Source organism: Gigantopelta aegis, chromosome 1 (assembly GCF_016097555.1).
Source record: "Gigantopelta aegis isolate Gae_Host chromosome 1, Gae_host_genome, whole genome shotgun sequence".
NCBI classification, from domain to species: domain Eukaryota; kingdom Metazoa; phylum Mollusca; class Gastropoda; order Neomphalida; family Peltospiridae; genus Gigantopelta; species Gigantopelta aegis.
In genome coordinates, this window is record NC_054699.1 from 14,642,244 (window position 1) to 14,657,513 (window position 15,270).

Consider the following 15,270-nt stretch of genomic DNA (forward strand, 5'->3'; position numbering starts at 1 on the left):
TTTGTTCATAATTCAAAACAACAACATATTATTTAGTTTGTTTATACCTCATCTCTTCATTCAGTGTTTTTTTGTGTGTTTTTTTCACTCATACCATTCGTTTACTTTCCTCATCCAATCAGCAGCACCGACATAAACATGTTCACACAAAGTAGCATGGCTTTGGTGACTGGTTATCGCCTATATGGTTCCAGCCATCTTACCCAGATATTTACTTTCGTTTTTAATTTTCTCTTTCAAATAGCTACATGTGTATTCTCTACTTTACTAATTCGATGGACTTGTTTCTCAGGTTGAAAACTCTTACTTTTAATGCCACCTCTCTATTTCACTCTTTCACGGTAAATAAGTCGTACATTTACAAATTTAAAAAATCTAACCAACGGCAAAAATGTCCGACATAACTATTTTCTTGCTGAATGTGAAAGGTCTTCAATCTGATCACAAAAGACAATATATTTTCATTTTTTTACGTAGTAAAAAGTGTTCATTAGTTTTTTTGCAGGAGACACATAGCTAAAAAAAAGACGAGAAACTTTGGGCTGCAGAATGGGGTTATAAATGCTATTTTTCACATGGAAGCTCAAATAGCGCCGGTATTATGATACTTTTTAAGAATAATTTTGAATATACCATGAATCATCTTATATGTGATAAAAATGGTCGTTATATTATTATGGACATCACTATAGAAAAATATCAATTGTCATTACTTAATTTATATGGTCCAAACTCTGATTCCCCTATATTCTTCAAAAACATTAAAGATCAGTTAGAAAGTTTACCGGGTTCAATTATTATGGCAGGTGACTGGAACATGGTTCAAGATTATACGTTAAGACACATATAACTATAAAAAAAGAAACAATATTTTATCCCATAAGTGTATTACAGAAATAAAAGAATATCTAGACTTGAACAACCCTTGGAGAATAGGTAACCCAGATAAACGTCAGTACACATAAGTTACAAATCGGACCATTCCCTTATAATATTACAAATTTCACTCAGTGACACAAAACGAGGATCAGGATACTGGAAATTTAATGCAAGGTTACTATATGATGATAATTATACACAACTTGTTAGAACTATTATTTCAGAAACTATTGACGAATATTACATTTTTGGAGAAAACCGACAAACTATGATATTTTCAATTAATGATCAACTTCTTTTTGAAATTATTAAGATGAGAATAAGAAGCGAAAAGTATTAATTACTCAACAAGAAGAAAACAAGATATGCTAAAACAAGAAAAAAAATCTTGAAAAAGTAATATTAAATTTAGAATCAAGATCACATACTTTTACTAATGATGAATCCAGAATACTACATGAAAAAAAATTAGAACTTGAAACCTTGCGTAATCCAAAAATAAAGGGAATAATTTTTAAAAGTAAAGCAAAGTGGTATGAAGAAGGCAAAAAAAACCCAGAATATTTCCTTAACTTAGAAAAAAGAAACTATATTAACAAAAACATATCGGAAATATTCGACGATGATCATGTGCTACAAACTGACAATTTAGAAATTTTGAAAATAACTTCAGTCTTCTTTAAAAAATTATATTCTAATAATTACAATAAACAATCAAAACAAATTAAAAACAATTTTCTAGCTACTGAAATAAAATTATCAGAAATTGAAAAAGATAGTTGTGAAGGTTATATTATTACTTTAGATGAATGCAAGAGCCTATTAAAAAATATGAAAAATGGAAAAAGTCCAGGATCAAACGGTTTTACAGCTGAATTTTATAAATTCTTTTGGAAAGATATCAGCACTCTCATCTATCGTTCTATTAATCATGCATATAATTCCGGGAAACTTTCAGATTTCCAAAAACAAGGTATTATAACATGTATCCCAAAGGAAGGTAGAGATAGACGCCAACTTAAAAACTGGAAACCAATCACACTTTTAAACGTAGATTACAAGATTGCATCAGGTGTTATCGTTAGTAGAATGAAGTCAGTTTTATCAAACATTATAAGCGAATTACAAGCCGGTTTTTAAAAAGGCCGTTTTATTGGAGAAACCACTAGAACTATTTATGATATTATGGAATATTGTAAAACAAATAAAATCCCAGGTTTATTGCTGACAATAGATTTTGAAAAAGCATTTGATACGGTTGATTGGGATTTTATAGACCAAACATTAGAAACATTTACCTTTGGACAAATATTGTTTTTTAATGATAGCTGTAGTGCTAATATAAACTTTGGGTACCTTTCAAATTTCTTTAAGTGTGAACAGGGATGTAGACAAGGGGACCCAATTTCATCGTACTTGTTCATTTTATGTGTCGAGCTACTTTCTCTTGCAATAAAACGTAATGAATATATCAGAGGTATAAAAATTAATAACATCGAATATTGCATATTTCAATATACAGATGATACGAATTTCACTTTAGATGGATCAGAAAGAACTTTATTAGATTTAAAATAATTTTAAAATTTCAAATATGTTCTGGTCTTAAAATTAATTTAGACAAATGTGTTGCTATGTGTATCGGCTCCAAAATAGGATCAACTGAAAAACTTTGCCCACACATACCACTACCTTGGTCAAAAGAGCCATACAAAATTTTCGGTATAATTTTTTCTACAGATCTCAATGAAATGCCTTTCCTTAATTTTGAAAAACAAAAGACCAGAGCACGTAAAATATTATTCACATGGTCAAATAGATCGCTAACTATTAACGGTAAAAATACTATAATAAAATCTCAGATTCTGCCACTTTTCATTCACTTGTTCAGTCCTACCTGATCCAGATAAAACATTTTCCAAAAGATTAAATACAATGTTTTATAAATTTATCTGGTATGGTAAACGTGATAAAATTAAAAGAACAATGCTTATGAATGACTATAAAAATGGTGGACTTAAAATGGTTAATGCCATGTCATTCTGCAGATATCTAAAAGTGAAATGGATAAAGCGACTACTCACATCTGATGGCTTGTGGCAGTCTTACAAAAACTATATTAACTGACTTTGGTAGTGAAACTATTTTCAGCTTTCACAAAAACCAACTACTTAAAACCGCAAAATGTATTTCAAATGTATTTTGGAAAGATGTAATTATTAATTATGCACTAATTAGACAAAACGAAATTGAAAGTGTAAAGCAATTTATAAATGAATCATTTCTCAATTTTATTCCGCCTAAACATATAAAACTGTTTCTACATTGGCACAATCAAGGCTTGAAACAAATAAAATGCATACTTACTGCAAATGGTGAAGTTAAACGATTTAATTCCATACAACAACAATTCAACCTAAATGGCAATTATTTATTATATTTTAGACTAATTAATTATATTCCAAAATATTGGCTTTGTAGAATAAAAGGTCATAGATTAAACATGGAAATAGCTGAAAGTGATCCATTAATAACATAAATACTAAACACTAATGACAACAAAATTATATACAATAGCTATATTACACGTATTCAATGTTCTTTAGAAAACATTTGTCACAAATGGTCCCAAAAACTCAACACCACAATCACCGAAACCATGTTATCACAATGCTTTGAACTTATACAAAAAACCACCATCGACACTAAGACGCAAAATTTTCAGTTCAAACTTATAACCACGAATACTTACCTGAATAAATGTGGCATACTAGCAGATAATTGATGTACTTTTTGTTCAAATGAAGCAGAATCATTAGAACTTTTATTCTTCACTTGTTGTCACACAAGACAGTTGTGGGTAAACTTTAAAAATTGGTTTGAGATCAAACTACCTTGAATTTAGGTATATGTGTTATACTACATGGAGGTCCACACTTAGTATTTTATTAAATCATTTAATTTTAATAGTGAAACGGTACATTTATAGTTGTAAATATACAAATCATTCTCAAAATTTTATTGAAGTTGTAAATGTAATAAAGTATTACAGAAATATTGAAAGATTCATATTGTCAGAAAAAGAAGACCAGTTCACAAGTAAATGGTCAAATTTACAACTTTAGTCATTTAAAGGCGTTATTTCTCTATTCCTCTTGTTATTGTTTTCAAACCCATTGTACTTACAAATAACACAAGTTCTAGTATACATATCTTACACCTTTGAAACACCCATCATTTGGATGGAAACTATTCTTTCGTCATGTTTATCCTTCCTCTCCATTTTTCTGTCCCCCTATCATGTCTTAATTTTTCTTTTTAATTTTTTTCTTTTATGCTCTCCCTCTTCTTCGTTAAAAAACGTATTGTCCTTACTACATTAGACACCCACGTAAAACAGTTAAAAACAACAACAAAAAACCTTTTGGTTGTCGATAAATCTTTCTTTATGTTCTTTTTTCCCCTTCCTCTCGGTCCCCTCTTCTTTTTTTTCCCCCTCCAATGCAAGCTCGTTTCACCTATCATTCTTGACCCTCAGATCATTTTAAAATGTATGTATGTATGTATGTATGTATGTATGTATTGATGTATGAATATCTATATATTGTATGTATGTCGAGGTTGACTGTTACATACATAGATATTAACACACTGGCACAGGGGATAATTAAATCCTTTCTGGCCTCACAAATTGTCCCATGCCATTGCTGGGACTCGAACCTGTGGCACCGAATCACCCGCAAATTGCAAGACTAACCACGATACGCACTGAGCTATCGAAGTTTCATGTATGTAAGTATATGTATGTATGTATGTATGTATGTATGTATGTATGTATGTATATGTATGTATATGAATATGGTTGTGCAGTATATGATAAGAAATGTAATGAATATAACTCCCATACATATCACATATTGTTTATATACATAATATGAAATATAAAACCTTTACCATACAGATACACATAATGTTATAATTTTATTATTGTTGTATATTGTAAGACGATGATTCAAGGCACTCCAACCTTGACATTGCCAGTGATCTGGTGGTAATAAAGGTTTAGAAACAAAAACCCCACAAAAATAAAACACAAACAAACAAATAAATATTTTTAAATGTCCCCTTTATGTAACATCGAAGACAGTCTGATACCCCATCCTAATTAAAACAACACATGCGTTATATATACGGGCAACGGGCAACTCTATTAACTTGCCCCTATCCACAAGGGTTCAGGCACGCCCTCCCCGGTTCTAGCCTCTGACTTTGCCAGTGACCACCTCCGGGGCAGGTTTTTTTTTATATATACAGTAAAGCATATAACATTGGCATCACACGTTTTATATATCAGATAATCTATAAGAATTATATAGCAGATTACCAAACAAATTTTTATAGATTTTAATAAAAATAATTACGGTATATACGTTTTCGCTAGTTAGATCTATTTTTAAATAACTCGTAACACATAGGCGTCGGAAGATGGCAGTAAATGGGTGGGGGGGGGGGGGGAGAGAAACATTAAATGTGAGGTCATATATATATATATATATATATATATATATATATATATATTTATAATCAACTCTGGTCGTATTAAATCAGTTTCTTGTGATGTAACATTATGAGCTACACTCTTGCTGTCGAAGTAAAAAAAATAATAAATAATATTTATTGAAATCCATATTCTGATATATTCCCAACCAGTGCACCACAACTGGTACATCAAAATCCATGGTATGTGCTGTCCTGTCTGTGGGGGAGTGTGGGGGATAAAAGATCCCTTGCTGCTAATGGAAAAATGTAGTGGGTTTCCTTTATGACTAAGAGTAAAAAATTACCAAATGTTTTACACCCAATAGCCGATGATTAATACAAAAATCAATGTGCTCTACGGATTTCATAATACAAAACAAACTAACTATTTTCTTCATATTTTATTTGAATAAAAATTGTATGACTAATTATCACTATGTAGGACTTACATTGGCACATATTTTGGCACCACGATTCAACTATGGTAATAAAATTGTTTAAAGTTATCACTAATAAAAAAATAAAAATAAATTATAGACCTGTACTTAAGACGATTCAACTATGGTAATAAAATTGTTTAAAGTTATCACTAATAAAAAAACAAAAAACAATTATAGACCTGTACTTAAGACTTTTAGCAAACAAATACTCTCACAATAAATTTTTAATAATAAATTTAAAAGTCGTTCGAAATTGTAAAAATAAATGGTATGATCGCCATTAAAAACTTTAATGAAAGAAATATGTAATTATGCTTATTGTGTTCTTCAGTGTTAAAGTTATATGAACTTGTGTGAACTTGATTAATGGTAAGTGACCCCCAACACTAAGTCATTAATAAAAGACAAAACTTTAACAATTATTTTTTACTTTGTTTTGTCGTTACGACAGTACCAATATCCACTGTCGGTTCCACACTAAGATTGATATAATATACCAAATTAAAACTTTTTATTCAAATGGAAAGGTCTTTGATCACAGATGATCTTGTCTGAAACTTTTTTTTACATACTGTTTTTGAGTGGAATTTTTTAACACCACGATGTGCAAATAGTCACAGACAATGTCATTGTCTCGATTCATGCATTAGACCCCTGGAGGCAAACCCAGTACCTACCAGACTTTAAAGTCTACACCAAGGACAATTGTATTCTTCTATTACAAATACACCCTGTCCTTATGTTGGCTCCAAATGTACCAGAAAAATCAATTGAGTGGATTCAAACCACCAACTCTCGGTACGAGTTCAGTGCTCCAGCAAAGTTAATAAGAAAATTCCAACTAGCTACATTTCATTTCAACTTATTTCCGTGCTTATATCAAGCACACTATCTGGGCTGTTTGTCCAAAGAAAGAAAGAAAGAAGTGTTTTATTTAACGACGTACTCAACACATTTTATTTACGGTTATATGGCGTCAGACATATGGTTAAGGACCACACAGATTTTTTTAGAGGAAACCCGCTGTCGCCACATAGGCTACTCTTTTATGACAGGCAGCAAGGGATATTTTATTTGCGCTTCCCACAGACAGGATAGCACAAACCATGGCCTTTGTTGAATCAGTTATGGATCACTGGTCGGTGCAAGTGGTTTACACCTACCCATTGAGCCTTGCGGGGCACTCACTCAGGGTTTGGAGTCGGTATCTGGATTAAAAATGCCATGCCTCGACTGGGATCCGAACCCAGTACCTACCAGCCTGTAGACCGATGGCCTAACCACGACGCCACCGAGGCCGGTGGGCTGTCTGTCCAGGACAGTGGGTTAGCTGTTAATGGTTAGTGAAAGAAAAGCGGGTGTAGTGGTCTTAAACCTACCCACTGAGTCATTAAAACTCGCTCTGGGTGGGAGCCGGAACCGGACTGCGAACCCTGTACCTACCAGCCTGTCATAAAACTCGCTCTGGGTGGGAGCCGTACCTATACCAGCCTTATTTCTGATGGCTTAACCATAACACCACCGAGGCCGGTCCACTAGCTACTACCAGTAGAAGTGAAGGAAGGAAGGAAGAAGGAAATGTTTTATTTAACAACGCACTTTATTTACAGTTATATGGCGTCGGATATATGGTTTAGGACCACACAGATATTCAGAGAGGAAACCTGCTATCGCCACTTCATGGGCTACTCTTTTTCGATTATCAGCAAGGGATCTTTTATATGCACCATCCCACAGACAGGACAACATACCATGGCCTTTGATATACCAGTCGTGGTGCACTGGCTGGAGCAAGAAGTAGCCCAACTGGCCCACCGACGGGGACTGATCCCAGACCGACCGCGCATCAAGTGAACATTTACCACTGGGATACATCCCGCCCGTACCAGTAGGAATGCTTTATATCAACACTAGTGCAGGGTTTCTGGATATTTTGTTTATATCCACTGGCCATAGGATCAGTGATTTAAAACATTTACTAGCCACAATTAAAAATTCACTAGCCCTACTTTACTTAAGTTAATACAATTTTACTAAATAATAGTAATAATCACATATGTCACCTAAAGAGAGAGACAGAGCTTAAAAACACTAACATTGGGGGTTGGGGTGGGGTCAGGATATTCATATTTAAAAAACAGACTTAACTGCAACATTTGACCAAAAAACAAATTCACTAGTCACCGGGCATAGCAATAGTAGTTACTTACTAGCCCAACATTGAATATCACTAGCTATGGGAGTGGGGCTACCATAATCTAGAAGCCCTGCTAGTGGCTACTACATAACAACAAAGGATCTATTTTTGTCCATGCAGTAATCAATGTTGTCTACACTGGCACATGCATTAAGTGTTGCAGGCACATTCTATCTGATGACTTGCTCAACTCCGTTACAAGTCAATTCCCCAGTAATCAGGCAGACAGTATTTGTGATCACATCTCTGTGATAGCTAAGTAAACAACGTCCCACACCTCTTGTAATTGATACTGACAGATCAGAGAGATTACTAGTCATTTCATTATCAGCAGGAATGGATCCAGGAGGGGTGCACCATTTTATTCATTCATTTCAACTTATTGAAAGGGTGACCTCAGTGGGCCCATTGGGCTATTTCTCATTCCAGCCAGTGCACCACACTGCCAGAAAGAATTTTTTTGGATATGGCGCTGTGGAAATGAATGCAACTACAACCAACAGCGAGAAAGAAAATGGGTTACGTTTAGGGTTAGGTTTAAGAAAATCATATAGTAATGATAAGAGTAATTAATTTTGTCAAAAGGTTAACTTAAAAAAAGAAAAATCTGCAAAATGTTTTGGGTGTGGCACCATACCCATTTTGCTCTCTGGCAGAAACCCTGAAGGTGAAGCATATGAAACATCCCTTGCTACTAATGGAAATAGTAGCGGGTTTTCTCTAAGATTATATGTCAAAATTACAAAATGTCTGACATCCAATAGCCGAAAGGAAAGGAAATGTTTTTATTTAATGATGCACTCAACATATTTTATTTACAGTTATATGGCGTTGGACATATAGTTAAGGACCACACAGATATTGAGAGAGGAAACCCGCTGTTGCCACTTCATGGGCTACTCTTTTCAATAAGCAGCAAGGGATCTTTTATATGCACCATCCCATAGACAGGATAGCAGCTGCACATACCACAGCCTTTGATATACCAGTTGTGGTGCATTGGCTGGAGCGAGAAACAGCCCAATGGGCCCACTGACAGGTATTGATCCCAAATCGACTGCGCATCAAGCGAGTGCTTTACCACTGGGTTACGTCTCGCCCCTCCAATAGCCAATGATTAATAAATCCAGGTCTATCTCTGGTACTCTAAAACAATTGACAAAATTTATTTTAATTTGGCAAAATAATTCCATGAAATAATTGATATTTTGTTACAAAATAACTGTTTCTGAATTTTTTAAATTTTGAAAGATAATTAGGCGAAATTTTCTGCTGATTCTGAGCTAACCCTGAAAACAATGTGCTCTAGTGGTGTCGTAAAACGAAACAAACTTTGAAAGGGTGAGGGCATAGTGCTATCGCCTGGGAGATGGACATGTCATTTGAGAGCACAACTGACAAACTCACAAAGGACTCAAACCTATTTATTTTGCGTGTTTGGAGGCATTCTCCGCGACAATTTCAAGTGTTTAAATAGCCTATGGCTTGTGCCTTCTAAGCGTAATAACGGGGTAAAGTGGGAGGGGGCAGGGGCATAACCGCGCGACCCTCCCCTGTTCTGTGGCCCCAGTCTACAGGTAGGCTAGGTCCGATTCAAACTAATGCACAACAAATTTCATCTACCGCCGCCGCTTGGATTTTGCGCAGCCTGTACAGTGTACTGCACAGTGGGTCATCTCGCCCGCGTTTTAACTTTTTACTGTCATTATGACCATTAAAATTGTTGTCTTAGATGCGAAAAAAATAAATGTCTGCACTGGTACCCATTTAAAATGTAACTACTAAACATCCTATTACTGGAACAGAAAATGACAGACTTCATGCATGATTGCACACGCCCATTTTCAACAATTTTCCAGTTCGTTGTCAGTCTTTAGCTTTATTTTACCGAATCTTTCCTTCAACGGTTGATACAGAACAAAAAGCAAACTATTCTAATAATCACAAAATTGTATATTGTTGCAATCAAATACTGAAATGTTTTACTTACTTAAAAACGATCTGACCAGACTAACCCAACAAGTTTTACTACGGATCTTCGGCAAGATTCGGCTAATCCCGCCTGTGTACGAAGAAAATAAAAGATGTTTCCGCAAAGGGAATTAACCTTGTAAACAAACATACAATGTCATGTATATTCAAATATGTTGTACAATCCAAATTAAATGGATCAGTTTTTGAATTATGCTAAATTTAATTTTGAGTTATAAAAACAAAAATTAAATAGCTGTAGCATTTGTTTAATTATGTATTCAAAATACATTTTAACATTTAATGATATCGGAAAATTGTTATATATGTACTTTGTAATTTGTGGTATTTTGTAAAACAAAAACAATGTTTTATCTTAAATACTTTGTATAACATTAACTGGTTTAAAGTTATAATTTTACTTCATATTATAATATATTGAAACACAAAAGAAACGCAACAATCGTTTTCTATATTTTTTTTTTAAACAATCTATTAAAGGGAAAGTTTCATCAAATATTATCTGGGCCTATCATGGAATTTGATGAACCGCGATTTACTGTCTTGTGTAATCTGCTAGGTTGTAATTTTTATGGGCATATAAATGAAGATGTAATGTTTAGGCCTATATTTCAAAACAAAAGCTCATGAATAGTTTTGGCGGGAAATCGCCATTATTGAACTTTAAGATTGTACAAAGTACAGGGGTCAGACTTCAGAAAACTCGCAATTTTGCAATCTCGCAGTACAAAAACAACAACTTGCAATGACGATACTATGTTACTTAAAGGAGTTTAAGCGAGCTTAACATAGTTTAAGAGACCTGTAATGTGAAAGGCTCCCGATTGTCATATTTATATGCTATATCAGATTCATTAATCAATAGCTATTGGTAGGAAGGAAGGAAGGACATGTTTTATTTAACGACGCACTCGACACATTTTATTTACGGTTATATGGCGTCAGACATATGGTTAAGGACCACACAGATATTAAGAGAGGAAACCCGCTGTCGCCAATTCATGGGCTACTCTTTTCGATTAGCAGCAAGGGATATTTTATATGCACCATCCCATAGGCAGGATAGCACATACCACGGCCTTTGATGTACCAGTTGTGGTGCACTGGCTGGAGCGAGAACGGCTATTGGATGTCAGCCATTTGGTAATTCTGACACATAGTCATCAGAGGAAACCCGCTACATGTTTTCCTAAAATAGCAAGAGATCTTTTGTGTGCACTTTCTCACAGACGGGGAAGCACATACCACGGCCGTTGACCAGTTGTGGTGCACTGGTTGGAACGAGAAAAAACCCAATCAGTTGAATGGATCCACCGAAGTGGTTCGATCCTGCGACGCACTGGCGTAGGAAGCGGGGGGAGGGGGGCAGGGGGGGGGAGATATTTTGCTGTATATTTGCTTTATAATAGTGTAAACGTGTGTAAATATAAAAGTGTGCCCCCCCCCCCCCCCAACACACACACACACACACACACACTTTTTGGCACCTTCCTACGCCACTGCTGCGACGCAAGCACCTCTGAAAGCGAGCACTCAACCGACTGAGCTAGAAAGACCCCTGAATGTTTTTTTGTGGGTTTGTTTCCGGTAGTAGTCCATGGTATGGCGGCAGCGGGTTTCTTCCATCATTACCTTTGTGGCTCTTAACCATCATGTTTGACGCCAATATAACCCTAATAAACTGTGTTGAATGGCGCGTCATCAAATACACCATTAAATTGTTTTCTCACCATAACCGTTATGAACTACCACGCAAAATAGTCTATAGAATCGCAACGCTTAAATGACGCACTGAGAATCTGATGCTCCTAGTGCCAAGAAACACTATATTCAGCAGGGTGTATTCACACACACACACACACACACACACACACACACGCTACACACAGACAGGTTCCTACGGGCTTATAAAAGATATGTAGTGCTTTGACACTGTCTGCTGGGTTGTCATGCAACGACAAGAAGTGGTCAGGCCCTTTTAAGGGCCCTATGGGCAACCCAGGGAGACACCACAGCATCATAGAGGTCTAATTAACGAGCTACTCTCAAGACAGGCGTGCGCTACAACAGCTTGCTCTGAATGTACACGTAAAGCCCTATGACCTGACCTGACACTGTCGAGGAGCTTTTTACTAATCCAGCGGATCTCAAGGGGTCGGGTCAGGTAGTTCTACATTCAGAACAGAACGGTTATAAACTCTGGCGTAGGAAGCGGGAGGGGGGCAAGGGGAGCATGTGCCCCCCCCCCCCCCCCCGACACACACACTTTTCGGATATTTTGCTTTATAATAGTAAAAGTGTGTAAATATAAAAGCCCCCCCCCCCCCCCACACACACAGTTTTGGCACATTCCTGTCTGTGACACGAAATCAAGGTTCAAGGGGTCCCTTTTAACAACTCTAGCTCATAGGGGCTCATGCAGCTGCGGATGGGTAGCTCAGTGATACAGCTCACCGTAGGATCGATCGCTATCCTCGGGTAGGTCGTGCCGTGGTAAGCACAGCATTGTAAGCACACATTAAAGAACCCGGCTACTATTGGGCAATAGCAGTCTACGTGGAGACCGCAATCTTCTCCTTTTGACTTTAAACTAATTGTTAAAATAGCCATGTTAGATACCAAACAGAAGTAGGCCTACCGCAGTTCAAAATGTGTGTGCGTGTTTGTGTGTGTGTGTGTGGGGGGGGGGGGGGGGTGTCTTGGAAGTACTCACTGCCAACAGTACTTAGTAGCCTACATGTATAACCATAAACACCTTTTCCTGTCATGGACGGGAGCCGACCAAGCCCGGCACCTGCGTCCAGGACAGGCGTGCGCTGCAACAGCTTGCTCTGAATGTGCACATAAAACCCTATGACCTGACTTGACATGACCTGAGAAACATATTTTTAGATGGTTGAAACGGTTCTTGCAGATGATGCCTCTTGATACTTATGAAAGGGACAGGAGTTAATTCAGTTAGTAGTGTGCTCATCGGAGAACCCACTGAGGTTTCTCCATCCTAGCCAGCGAAACACGACTGGTATGTCAAATACTATGGTATGTGCTGGTATGAGGGGAAAGATCCCTTGCTTCTAACATTTATTTGTGAAAATGTAGCCAGTTTTTTTTCTTCTGTTTAGATGTGTTAGAATGACCTCATGTTTATATCAAGCAGCCGATTAATAATTAATGTGCTCATGTAATGTCCTTCAGTGAAACTTTACTTCCATTTGGAAGGACTTTACAGATAAAGACTTCGACAATAGGCCTACTAAAGTATTTCAATAAACCATGGTTTAATTATAATTATAATGGAAGAGCGAAACGGGATCCTCGAAAGGCTCAAACTCGAACCTACTGGGAATAACCCGAGTGCATATTGCATTGCAAGGACTAAGCAGCGCGTGTGCAATGGTTGGTGCTTTTGGGGTCGAAACCGTCCTCACTTCAAAGCGCATTTTCTTTTTCTTATTTCAATATATTTTCCAGGTGAGCACGATTCAAATCACCCTATTGGACTAAGAATACTCGAAGGTCAAACTATACCAGTAACCGAGTAGGCCTACCGGACACTTACACTAGATGCTGATGAGATTAAGGAACAAACTATACTAGTAACCGAGTAGGCCTACCGGACACTTACACTAGATGTTGATGAGATTAAGGAACAAACTATACCAGTAACCGAGTAGGCCTACCGGACATTTACACTAGATGCTGATGAGATTAAGGAACACACTATACCAGTAACCGAGTAGGCCTACCGGACACTTACACTAAGATGATGATGAGATTAAGGAACAAACTACAATAACATTATGCATCTTAATTCCAGCGCTGAACATGGATGCCAAATCATGCCATAGTATTGCATTTAGAAAGCGGTTGATATGTTCAATGTTGTGACGGACAGACGACCAGTTTAAAAAGAGAAACAAGCGCATGATCATATACTTATTGTGTAACTTATATCTTTCATTATTTACTGCTGAAATTTTCTCCTACATTGTCCATTATATTATAGTTGATCATTGTATTCCACCTTGTACAGGTACTCAAGAGTCCTGTGAACGGAGTACTCGTGGAGACCCTAGTAAGGATCCAACAAATTATCGCCCGGTCTATTTGAAAAGTTGCATTTGTAAAATCACGGAACATCAAACGCAGACATGTCTGGTATATAGAGTCCCACGACTCCTTTTCGGATACATCGATCATCTTGTTAGATTTGAAGTTTTCATCCAGAATCAACACTGGTGTCACACATTTCTGTTTTGGAGAAAGCTTACCATACCACGAGAAAGTACAGTGTGGGGTTTTAAAATACCACTATATCATGGGCCATTTAAAAAAAAAAAAAAAATGTCTTATTATTATTACTGGAATCGATCCGTTGGTGGGCCCATTGGGCTATTTTTCGTTCCAGCCAGTGCACCACAACTGGTATATCAAAGGCCGTGGTATGTACTACCCTGTATGTGGGATGGTGCATATAAAAGATCACTTGCTGCTAATTGAAAAGAGTAGCCCATGAAGTGGCGACAGCGGGTGTCCTCTCTCAATATGTGTGGTCCGTAATCATATGTCTGACGCCATATATAACCGTCCCCTAAGTGTGCTGTAACCTCAACGTGGTGCAGGGGTGCAACATTCTCTTTCAGAATGGCCAATACAGCACAAATCCCCTTTTCTTCGAGATACAATTGAATTTTTTAGTAAGAGTCAGTATCTATCTGTGATATTTGTATTTTTGCACAGTTCTTTACACTGTTTTTATTTAAATCTTGAATTTTTATATTGATGTTGATCATCACTTTATTTTTTTGCATTACCGTAGTCTGACACCCAGTAGCCGATGTATTTTTCGTGCTGGGGTGTCGTTAAACATTCATTCGTTCATTCCATATAACCGTAAATCAAATGTGTTGGGTGCGTCGTTAAATAACACATTTCTATCTTTCTTATTATTAAGTTGTTGGGGGTTTTTTTTTGTGGTTTTCAAAGATCAATATTTTAACATTTGGAAGTGTTCGACTTGTTCAATAAACACCCACAATGGATGGGTGCATCTCAAAGCAGCATCCTGTCCGTAACCTTATTTTCTGTTGAAAATTAACAGCATTACCCAGTATTTCAAATATGACGTCGATTTCTCGTCCAATATGATCATTATTGAACAGCTGCAGCGTTTAATAAATTTCAACAATGGGCAAGTGACTGACTTTTGAATCAGATTCCTGT

General features: G+C 36.5%; 1 protein-coding gene across 1 annotated transcript in view; it reads right to left on the minus strand.

The window, feature by feature from the left end:
* The window catches only part of LOC121370941 (calpain-5-like), a 52,712-nt gene extending 42,605 nt beyond the window's left edge, over positions 1–10,107 (minus strand). Inside the window, exon 1 of the mRNA XM_041496494.1 lies at positions 10,046–10,107. The gene's annotated coding sequence lies outside the window, so the exon portion shown is untranslated. The remainder of the gene's footprint in view (positions 1–10,045) is intronic.
* Positions 10,108–15,270: the final 5,163 nt, after the last annotated feature.